Source organism: Periplaneta americana, chromosome 1 (assembly GCF_040183065.1).
Source record: "Periplaneta americana isolate PAMFEO1 chromosome 1, P.americana_PAMFEO1_priV1, whole genome shotgun sequence".
Classification (NCBI taxonomy): Eukaryota; Metazoa; Arthropoda; class Insecta; order Blattodea; family Blattidae; genus Periplaneta; species Periplaneta americana.
This window is the reverse complement of record NC_091117.1, coordinates 142581518-142594198: the sequence shown is the minus strand read 5'-3', so window position 1 is coordinate 142594198 and position 12681 is coordinate 142581518.

The following is a 12681-nucleotide window of genomic DNA, read 5'->3' as shown; positions in this document are numbered from 1 at the left end:
TGTTATTCCCGGCGTGACTCCTCCTCTTTCCTTACGTCTTAGGAAGTCAAGGCTCTATAAAGTCTAGGTAGTTAGTATCGTTCGCCATTTTTATTCTTTCGTTGCCGAGTTACCAGACGAGGGATCTATTTGCCACACCGTTAAACATTATCACGTCGTAGCTCCTATTATAATAAATCAAACGCACTGTAATTCAGCAAATAATTGAGTGGCAAGTAACGTCCTCATGTGCTTTCTGCGAACGCCAACGAAAAAGCCAAAATGGCGGGCGATTATATTAAGTATTTATCCACCCTTAGGAAATTCATGACGTCTTCATCAGCAAATCAGAAGACGCACACGTTTAAATGTAGCCGACATACAACGTGATTGGCTGTCGGAAATTAGAGCGACGGGACTATAGCTAGCTCAATTTTCCCCACCTTAAGGTTCTTACTATGAGTAACGGCGCACACATTCATTTCATTTCACGAGATAACGAATGACCTATACAGGAGGTCTCTAAATTAGACTGACAAAATTAGGGAGCATATAGACAGCCTTAGTGGAAGCATATTTTGTTACGGAACACATGGGCTGCGACACTTTGTTTCAATGCAAGAAGGAATTACTGGTCGGGATAAAGTAAATAGGTATGTGCAAATAACAAACGATTCTGTGTGTTAATCCAAACAAAGAAAAAATACGTACAGAGAAGCGAAACCAACGACGCATTAAACTGTACTGAACATTACAACAGAATGAGTGCAGAACAAGTAGCCTACGTAGACGAATAACACGGATAAGAGATCGTACCAATGGAAGTTAACAAACGTGCTGTAATCGATACCAAATGATACTGGGCTACAACTGATAGTACTGTTCTCCAACCAGGAGATAAACCGTGAGAGGAATGTGCTTACTATTGCGTCATATATTGGAGCGAAGTAGATAGATAATATTAGAGTTATAACGTCAGTTTAAAAATCATGCGCTCTCCTGCATATGTTATTTCCTGTATGGAGGGATTAAAAGACCAGGAGATTAACAGTGATCTAATTTTGTAACTAGGGTAGTGTAAAAATGTGTATATCAGTGTTATGGTTTGTGCTTTGAGAGATAGCCAATAGCAATACGAGTACCCACGTGTGTGACCTTATGACATCTTATGACATCAACATTCATTCACAGCATCACCTCGCTTCGTTTCATTCCCTGGAGACTTTCTCGTGGTTGGAGCACAGTAGAAATGACACACTCCTCTTGGACTGAAAAGAGTGAGTAACGCGTATCGGTGCCCTACACTACACTTACATGAACACATACTGTCACTCACCCTAGTGGACGACATAACTCTCCACAGATACATATCATGCCCGCCTAGATAAGCATCACTGTGAGTGCAAGTGTCCATGTCATGTTTATCTGTTTCCATTCTGTATAATTATGTTTACTTCCGTCTTTCCGGAATGAAAATATTTTATATTAGTGAGAAGAGACCAGTATGAAAATGTCGTATCATCTACTCATTAATCTTTTATGTATAGGAGTAATATATTTTGTTGATGATCTCCATTCTCTTGCTATCCATGCATACTTTTCTATGTCTCTTCTTTCTTAGGAATGAGTTTGTGCCTTTAAAAGTATTGACGGTTACGTAATTTTTAGCTGATTTCAGTTGAAGTTGAGAGTGATTTTTTCATGTATTATTATTATTATTATTATTATTATTATTATTATTATTATTATTATGTTGGCAGTTCTAGCATTCAGAAACTCTATCTATAAAATGCTTTAATTTATGTTAATTTTGTATATAGTTTCCATCCTCTTTGAATAGGCTACGTAAACGCGTATCACTGTAATAGAGCAATTCCACGAAAATGTCATACTGAGGTTAATTTCTTGAAATTGATGTAGGAGTAATTTTGTTGAAGAAATATGTTTCTTTATACTTTAAATCGCCTTATTTCGTAAGATAATGTTTAAAATACTCTTTCTTTTAGTCTATAACTCGCTGTAGATCTTGTCATATTCCAAACGCTTAAAAAAACACGTATAGATACTTATATTTCGTGTCACAATTTGGACACGTAAATTTGTTTTATTCCGAGCCGTCTTTTTTGTATACTATATTTTGGTCTTTCCTTGAAGTAAATATGTAATTAGTTGAAGTATCCTAAGATCCTAAATAACTTAAAATCATTATAATTATTTGTACTATAAGTTATGGTCAGTCCGTCACAAGAAACATACAAAAACTCTTCCACACAGCACAATAATTGGCAGATTAAAATTTCCTTTGGTATTCTGCGTTATTACTACATGACCAATAAAAAAGTATTAGAACATTTTCTTCTAAAGTGATTTCGTTTTCCGCAGCGGCATTGTGAGTGACTGACATGTCGCGCTCTCAGCTGTTATGCTGTTCATTCTCACAGTGTGCTTAGTTACTTGGAAGGCCTTGGTGAAGTTATACGTGAACTGGTGATAAGTGTGCAGTAATTATACCTGAAAAAAGCAAAATGAGATTCAGGCAGTTCATTGGAGCAATAAGCAGGTCTCAGTATTTACTGCTGCTGCCTGGTTTAAACAGGAAGGTGACAGGGAAGTTCAGAAGAAATCCTCTGCATTAGTGTCAGATTATGTAGCGCATGAAAAATAGGCTATGCAGTGAATGTTTGTCTACGAAAAGTGTTTTCGGAAATGTTGGCGATTCTTCCGAACATTGAGGTAGTAAAAATATTTTCAGATAAAGCAGCGAGTCATTTTAAACAGAAGTAAACATTGAGCAATGTGACATTGCTTGCTCGCATATTTGGATTTAACATAGAATGGAACTTCTTTCAGTCATATCATGGCAAAGGGGCCGTGGATGTGATTGGAGGCCAAGTAAAAAGGATGGCATGGATGCTGCGAAATCGGGGAAGAAGATACAAAGCGCTACAGAATTTTGTAACATTGTGAGCAATAAAAACATCCAAATTATTGTTAAGGAGGTATCACAGATTGAGATAGACGAAGGAAAAAAGTATCTCGAAAAACGATTTGAACATCTTGCACTTATTCCGGCATCTCATGGAGTTCATTACGTGAAAGTATTAGATCCCTATGTTGTAGAATATGTACAACTGTCTTGTGAACAATCATTGCGAAAGGTTCACAGGTTCCGTGTGTGAAAAGAAACTAAAATTTGTTCACTAACAAGTGACATATTGACAGTGTTCCTGCCGTACATACTTGTTAGACTAAATAAGTGAGTCAACGAGTGCCGTGGAGTGCTTCTACGTGTTTAATTCCAATGGTTCAAATTCAATCTAAAAGTAGAACTCAACATTCTAATCTATTATTATGAACATAATATATAACAGCCATAGGCATGGAAAATATAAACTGTGATCTGCGTCACCTTATCGTAATCGATAAGGAGGTCAGTGCCAGATGATTAGGAACGCGCTGTCAAGGTTGCTGTGACACTCTTATAGTCCTAAAATTAAACACCAATGCATATGGCTTGTATATACAGTATTTAATCACAGAGAAAGAACTATATATGTTATTAAGTAGGCCTATGTAATTCTTGTATGTGCATTAATATGTGTCATTTAAGATGCATGGTTAAGGAAACTAATTTTTGTAATCTGGAAAACATATTAACCGAGCGGGCTAGCGGAGTGGTAGAGGGCTGGCCTTGCATTCGGGAGGTCCGGGGTTCGATCCCAGGGGCCGGCAATCCTAACTGAGGTTTTTCATGGTTTCCTCAGTTATTTCCAGGCAAATGCCGGGATTATACCTCTTGAAAGTCCGGCCATATATGTGAGTGAATGCTGTGTAATGTCTTCAATGTTTATGTTGTATCGGAGCTGATCCCTCGTCCGGGGAGGCCCTCCATGTCCTTGTGTGGTCAGAAAAGTATGTAGCCTATGTGATCCACAGTTTAATTCCTCTCCCGACAGGTCGCGGCCCTGTAAGGCCCGGGTGGCGTGGGTCGTGTAAATGAACCTACAAGGGAGAGGTTACACTCAGGGAAAGAAAGAAAGAAAGAAAGAAAGAAAGAAAGAAAGAAAAAAAGAAAGAAAGAAAACATATTATTCATTTAAATTAATCGTTATGTTAATTTACTACTTATTTTGTACTATTTACGGTTCTGTAAGTGCAACTTCATTTTATAATTTAGAGATGTCAGTCAGTTACAGAATGAGGTCAGTCTGTTACACATCACTTTTTCGGCCATAACTCCATTACTAATCGTGGTTTGGAGGTCGTTTTCAACTTAAACTGAAGATTACAATTTCCTTTCCGAACTATATTTTGCAAAATTGTATCAGCAATGACAATTCAGAGAAATCTGTGGAGAACCATGTTCACCCGAAGAGAGAGTTGACATTTATGTCAGTCTGTTACACATACTTTGGACGTAAATAAATAGTATACTTTTCCTATTAAAGACGTTTATTTTTATATGTATCTTAAGTGTACACTTCCCTCTATAAAATCCTGCTGTGACACAGTCTAATTTCAACCCATTATACAATTTAGGCAAGCATTTTGCTGTCAAAGTGTACTGTAAATGTCAGTCAGTTACACGTGAAATTGCTCAATACTTTTACATCTGGCCTCAGCCTCGTACTTAAAATTATTCCATTTAATAACGCGTAATTTCGAATTTTGTATCTTACGCTTCCGTTGATAAGAGCAACACTTTCTTTTGCTCTACTGTTATGTGCTTCACAGCTATAGGTCATAGCAATTCCGTTTATTTAACATTTTTTGTTTAATCAATTATTCTTCTTAATATTAGGCCAAATGTTTTAATAAAAATAATAAAACTCAATTAAGACCATTCTAAAAATGTTGAATATTCTGACTCTCAAAGAACTTCGTTAGACAAGAAACTGGCATTCAAAATGTTATGGAAAACATATATTATAGGCTACATACGTACAGGGACATCATTTTATTCTTACTTCAATTTTTATTGTACCTGAGTTTTTTAATGTACTTCACTGCCACCCTTCCTACTAATGAAGTTCCAACTGTCCTCCACACAACCAAGGTCGCATGTAGAAAACAGTACTAAATTAGTGAGTATAGTACGTTCCAGAAATATGTTCGCGTTTTCCAATGACGAAAGAGCTTTCAATATTGAATCATATTTTCGCACAGGTACTGTCGTCCGTTTGCCTACGTCACATCCCGATTTCCGCCACCTGCTTCTGATCGCCCCTCTGTAAAGGCTAGTGGCGGGGCTGTCTTAGCTCTTTTCTGAAAACATTAATTTCTGTTAGGAATTGGACGTCTACGTAATACTATACAACTGTTTGAAGTAACTTAAATAAAAGGGCCTCGCTAAGTAATTAACTGTCACGTGATTTCTCACTTTCTACGATCCTGCTACATAACCACTTGGACCGACAGTAGATAGCATGTCTGAGTAATTTTATCTGTACGTAAGGTAGGCCCTACTCTTTTATAGAGTATTTACAGAAGTATTTCAACATGAGTTACTAGTACGAAGTACGAAACTGGTAATTGGAATTAGATGCAGTAGTCTATAGTGCGATAATATGCACAAAAGAACTGAAACCTGTATCGAAGTGAACGGCCATCATTTAAAAAAAAATGTTTAAATATCCATATTATGATTATTTTTCAATTTAACTTCTTTCTCTATATTGTACGCTAATGTGCTGTAGACAGTATAATATACACTGCATAATCAATACGTTCGCATGGATAACTTATTTCGTGAATAGAAACATTTATTGTTAATACTGTACTGTATTTTGATTAAACAAAAACTTAATGAAAATGATCGAACTCAAAATCGCGATATTTCCTAGTTTACGTAAATGGATTAATTACTTTTCTTCCCTCCTATACCAAGTAAAGTGATTTGTTTGTATTTTACGCCAGTATCATCGAACTCCAGTCGTGGAAGAGGGTAGCAAACGGTGTTTCCGGTTCTTAACCGTCAATCCAAAGGTATAGCCAAGTTAATATTAAAAATGTTAGTAAAATAAAATGATGTCCGTGTACATATGCCTCCTGAAGGATACACTGGAAGGAATGGTGAGCGGGAAAAACTTCGGGGCAAAAAAGTAGACAACATTAAGATATTATATGGATCGTATGCGCAAAGAGGAGGGAAGCTTGGATAATGCTGGTTTTGCAGTGAATGGCCTGCCTGTGGGCAACTATGAATGAATGAACTGTACTTCATACGTTTTTTTCTAAATCTGAAAATTTAAGAAAGTCTGGGTAGCTGTTAAGAATGGAGAGAAATAGATAACCAGAAGGAATGCAGGAAAAGACAGAGAGAATCGTGAAGATCATAATATAGGGTTCATAATATACAGAACAAAAGAGTATGGAAATAAAGGAAGTCAAATTAATCAAGGAAGAAGTAGCAATAAGGAAAATGCTATTTTTTAAATTAAATCGTGTAGTTGTTCTGTATTCCTAAACCTGTAGCCTGAAAATGTTTTCATTTAAGGTATTACTCTTTGGATAACTTTAAAAAAAATAGCCTCCTCCTTCCTCTATTTACGCAATAGATTTAACATAATTTTACAAATTATTTCACAAAAATATGTAAGTCCTAAATTTTTCCTTGAAAAAGTGTTAAATTATCGATATAATTCTGTGAATAATATTTATTTTATTAAATAAATTTTGGAGAATTACGGCCCCTAACTTTTCTGTTTATCTCTTCGTTGTTCCCCTTCTTGAGGTGCTACAGCATCATTTAAATGTTTCGGCCTTTCTTTGTACCATCACTAGACTCACTAGACACATGGTGAGCCTTTCTGATCGTGCAGTAAGCACGATACAGGACTATAGCAGAGACGTCAGGAGACAAGTACAAGGCGAAGGACAAAACTCTACTCCTGTGGAATTGAGATATGTCTCCGGTCACATCAGAAATCGAACCACAGACCACTTGATAGGAAAACAAACGTTCTAACGACTAACACATCTTATATTATATTTATTTTGAATATAATAAGGTAAATATTGTTATTTACGTAGCAAAATGTCATTAATGTTACAATCTTCATTTTTTTGCAAAAATTGTGTTGTTATAGCATGATTGACTTGTAAATATACTCAATATAGGATAAACAAAATTCGCCCAATATATTAGGAGAAGATAGAAAAACTGGTCGGAAAAAGACAATCTGGCCAAAATATGTGTTTCTGTCTCCGGCACGCCGGAAAAATTTATTTCCATATAAGTCTAGACTCTCGAAATATAATTTTGCAATATCATAATGTCTAATTTATGCTTCATATAATCAGAAGGAAAAGTTGAGAGAAACAAGTCATTGTATTGTTTATCCTCCTTTGTCCTGAGACATTTGTTGTTTTATTTTTAAAGTGCAATATAATTCACACTTCAAAACAGAGTCACTGGTATCTATGAGGAAAAATGCTGAAAAATTTCTGCAACTTTCAGCTAGAACACAAACGCAGGTATATTACATTTTACTTCGGGTCCCTGTACATACATCTTATATCATAATGATGTATGAAGTATGGTATAATATACTATAAGCTCTCAGAAGTTAGAAGAAACTACTTACATTTCTCACAAAGTGTTGAAGAATCTCATGCAATCTTGATTGCATCTTCAATGCATAACCAATAAATTATATTTGTCGAGATCAATTCCAGTAAATCCGTACTATTATTTTTCTCGCGGTATATAGCATTCAAATCATTCTAACCTATCTGATGATATTTTTTCCCCCTTTCTTAACTGTAAATGAGCACAAATGCTACTTAGGTGTAAATTTTTCTTACATTTTGTATATTCGATTTTCTAACCGTTTCAAATGTATATCATTTTACCTTTTAGGTTTGTTTCCAAATTATATGTAATAGCTACGCTTTGTCAGGTCTGGAAACCTTTTCATAAGGGAAGCTAAATTTATTTATTTATTTATTTATTTATTTATTTATTTATTTATTTATTTATTTATGTATTTATTTATTTATTTATTATTTATTATTCAATAATTTTACATACCATAACTATCTCCAAGCAATGAGATGTTGATGAAGCTGAAGTGTTTTGAGACATTTGACTAAATCAAGAGATCTTTCGTACACAGATCAACATAACTCATTTCGAACCGCCTATTCACACTTTAGTCTGATGAATTCATATGAATAATCATGATCAGAACTTCTGTCGACGAATGTGAATTACAATCTCTCGAAATATATTACAAGCCTTATAAACAATAAAATATGGACATTAAATGTCTAGAATACCTTTCTGGCTTAATTATATTAAGTGACTTTCCTTGTGTTCCATATTTCGTGATGGTAATATTTCATAGAATGTGACACAGCGAATATCAGCGCTGATCTTTGTTGTTCCTATAGATACCGAAAATGATACAAAACAAAACATAAGTATTATTACTTCCCACTGAACTACGAGACTTCAGAAAAGGGTGACTTTGTATTTATAGACTCTAGTTTTCACTAGTTGGACTGTAGGTCTGATTGAAAGGAATCCAGTAGAAATGACATTTTCATTTTTCATTTCATTCGTTGTATTCTATAGATCTTACTTTAGCATTGTGGTGTGGAGCAAGTCAAATTTTATACCATTTTTTTGGCGAGATGGAGTAAGGTCGAGCCCCCTTATCTCAGTCGGAGGAAAGGCGGAATTTAGATATTAACGTCTCTGGTTTACATCCTCATCACTCCTTTTCATTTTATTATGTTACAGGATAGTATAATGTAATAATATAAGAAGAAGAAACTAACACTAGTATTATGCAATAGTATTGTTTCAAATCTAACATTAAATTTATATTACTGATACCGCTAAAGAACGATAACAAAATAAAATGATAACTTGAATATTATTTATAACTATAAAGAACGATAACGAAATAAAATGATAACTTTATTATTATTTATAACGCTAAAGAACGATAACAAAATAAAATGATAACTTGAATATTATTTATAATGCTAAAGAACGATAACAGAATATAAATGATATCTTGAATATTATTTATATCACTAAAGAACGATAACAGAATGTAAATGATAACTTGAATATTATTTACAACGCTAAAGAACGATAACAAAATAAAATTATATGGTAACTTGAATATTATTTATAGGCCTAACACTAAAGAACAATGGAATATAAATGATAACTTACAAATTATTTATGTCACTAAAGGACGATAACAGAATATAAATGATAACTTGAACAAGGCTCGAACTCACAACCTGCGAATCATTAAGCGAACACTTTACCGCTGTTGTACGAAACGCAAATGTTAATGACTTCTGCTTAAACACCTTAGTTCCGAAACTGCTTCTATAAGCGCATGCATCATGTAACAGCACCGTTATCCGGAGTGGACTTAGAAAATATTCGTTGTTCACGAGTGCGGCCACATTATCTCCTGATCTAGTTACCTCATGAGTGATGTCTTGTTAGTGTCACTTGTGGCGTCCAGACCCGTCTTCGGGCAGTTGACTAAACAACAAGCAATGAAGCAGATGATTTTTTTTTTCAAATTGGTTCTTGGACTTCAGTTTTTATATTCTTACAGCGTAGATAGCTCTTTTATCAAATATTTAATACCTCTTTTATCTAATGACAAAATAAAGGTCCTTGTGGTCTATATTCCCGAAAATTACACTGCTCATTTTGTCGCCTTTCCATCGAAAATAGCTATAGGTTGAACTTTCTCAACCAGTAAGACGAAATACATAGGGTGTTGGCGAATCGTTACACAAAAATTGGAAAAGTCTATTCTGTAGTAATATCAGTAGCTATATGTCAGTTACTTCAGATTTAATTACAAATACACTCCGAAATATAAAGAAAATTAAGAGGGGGAAACAAAAACAGAAGAAATTCATTCCAGAGAAAAGAACGTTCCTGCAAGGACAAATGAAGACCATAGGAAGAAAAGAGTGAATGTCACTTTTTTGTGAAAATTGAGATAATGGTAAAAATTGGAAGTTTATGGTTAGACGACAATAAAACATATTGAACATATTACTAGATTAACCACCTTTCAAAATGAATGGTGGTATTTATAATTTGTAACAGACTTCTTGAATAAATTAGTTTTGAAGTTTAAATTAGCTCTCCTGAAAATCTTGACATTCCCCCTTTTCTTCCTGTACTCTTCAAATATTTTCTGTCCTGAATAAAACTATGAAAATGTTGATTATTTTTTTAATTTATGCGGGTTACTAAATAATGAATGGCCAAAGAATTTGTGAAACTCTTTTTAGTATAAAAGATAACATTTTAACAATATTAATAAATTATATATTTTTATTACTAATCGTATTTCGAAATGAGCCTGTTAATTTTATCATTAACTGAGAACGATATATTTGGGAGAAATAATGAGAATGTACTGTAATTAATTTTTTGTTCGATCGTGAAACACGTATTTACAGCTATTATTGTTAGGCTTTGAAATTTAGAATTCTCACATAGAAACTTGTTGCTAGGGAAACCATTCTTCATAACATAAAAGTATACTGAAATAAACCCATTACAGTGCACTTATTGTTACTTAGTTATCACTACAGTGACGTTTTGGGAAGGCTTTGGAATAATGTTGCTCTAAATGTTCAATACAAAATATATTTTATTTGGAATTTTAAAAATATGATCGTGCAATAAAAGTTGTTCAATACACGTTTGTGAAGTGCATAACAAAATCTCGGATATTAAAAAACTCGCTCTGTTGGTTTTTCAAACTTTTCCTCTAATTTGTACAAAGCACTTCCCAATTTGGTATCGTAATATACTATTTAAAATTGACTCTTTATACGCGAATTGATTACGATTTAAATTCCCCGCATTATAAGGATTGCTGCTGTTACGACAGATGACGCAATATAAGGCTATGATCTACTATTGGTGAATGCAGTGTTGCCAATCGGCGGGTAATTACCCGATTTTCGGGTAAAATTGTGGTCGGAGGGTATTTTAGCGGGTATTAAGACATTTCGGCTATTTTTCGGGTTATTCAATACTCTTAGAATTTCTAAATGTGCTTTAGTATACCGTAATTTAATCTATCCTTCATTATATATTATCTATGTATTTATTTATCACTTTATTCTGTACAATTTATACGAAAATAGACACGTGTGTTAGGGTTTCCTCCCCGGGGAATCCCTAGCATCTTTGCTTACAACTTCACCTAAAATGTTCCTTCACTCCAGTGCACTAGAGTGTTGAGTCATGCTGACTTGACGCAATTTTCGCCCTCGTCGCTGCATATTCATGCTATCATTGCGATCGGAGAACTGCAATGCAATTAATTCTATAATTCACTAATTCAGCGTTTGCCAAATTGAGGAATTAAGGTGTAGGAAAATTTTGGCCCAGAAAAGATTGAGGGATTTTTTGCTTAATTTTAAGAAAATGTAGAGATTTCTCACAATATGAAAATAATAATAAATAAATGCATATGAGCTCCTCAATACTACTCGTCCAAAGTAACGACATGGGTCATGATAAATTACTCATGAAGCGTGACTATTGCATGAAGATTTCACAATATGATGTAATGATCACCTACTTGAAAACCGCACATAGGAACAGTTTGGAAACAGAAACAGTGGTAGCATTGATAGCTGCAAAGGAAGGGATTGAAGCCAAGGGAGGATGTGTTTCCTTGCAACTAACTAAAGACATGATTAACAGTGTGTAGTATCTACGGTACAATGCCAGATACTAGTGTTTATGTAAGTTAATAGTTTTTAAATTTTAACTTAATATGCAATTTGGTGTCCATCTATTTGATAGTTCTGATTTTTATATTTAATTACAATTATTATTGGAACGGAGGGTATTTTGGAGCAAAATCGGGTAATTTCAGAATTATATGTGGTAATTTCATTAACAAGCATTGGCAACACTGGGTATGGGTTTGAGTTCGTTCAGTTGGTTGGAGCTGTGGCTTCGTTGAGTGAGGATCGCGTTGTGTGTCAGGGATGTACATATTACGACGAAGTAGATTTTTAAAGATTGAGTTGGGAGAATTACGTGCGTTTAATGAATCGTCAAGTTTCGAGTAAGCCTAGTTGTGCGTGTAGAAATGTGTATATTAAAATCAGTTTGATATAGGGATTGTTATTGTTTTAGATATTAAAAGAGCTGTGCGTTTTGAGAAGAAAAAGAAGTATTTGCGTGTTTTTATCGTTCCGGTACTACGTTCTATGGCCTATAATGCAGGGAATTTAAATCGTAATCAATAAGTGTGGAAAAACTGTATTTGTTATGTACTGGCTCTAAGTGATCCAACCTGCCAAGTTGTATAGAAAGAGTTGTGTATAAGTGGTCATGCTATGATCGGTGATTATTTACTATAAAAATATGTTACACTGGATGTTAGAAATATAAAGAAAAAGCAAGAAGTGAGTGTTATTATATAAATATATGAGATTAAATACAAAAGAGGAAGTAATTGCAGGAGAGTGGGTATTCGGGGAAGTGGATCGGATGAATCTCGGGAAAATGTTTGTCGTACCGGTGGAAAAATCTCATTCAGGTATTAATTAGGAATGATTAATTAATACATTTTACCTACTAATAGCAATTATGAACGAAAGAAGAAGGTTTCTGACATTTTCAGAAGAATCACAAGTGAATTTCATTGGTGTGGATGTAGGAACTCGTTCCTAGAATAT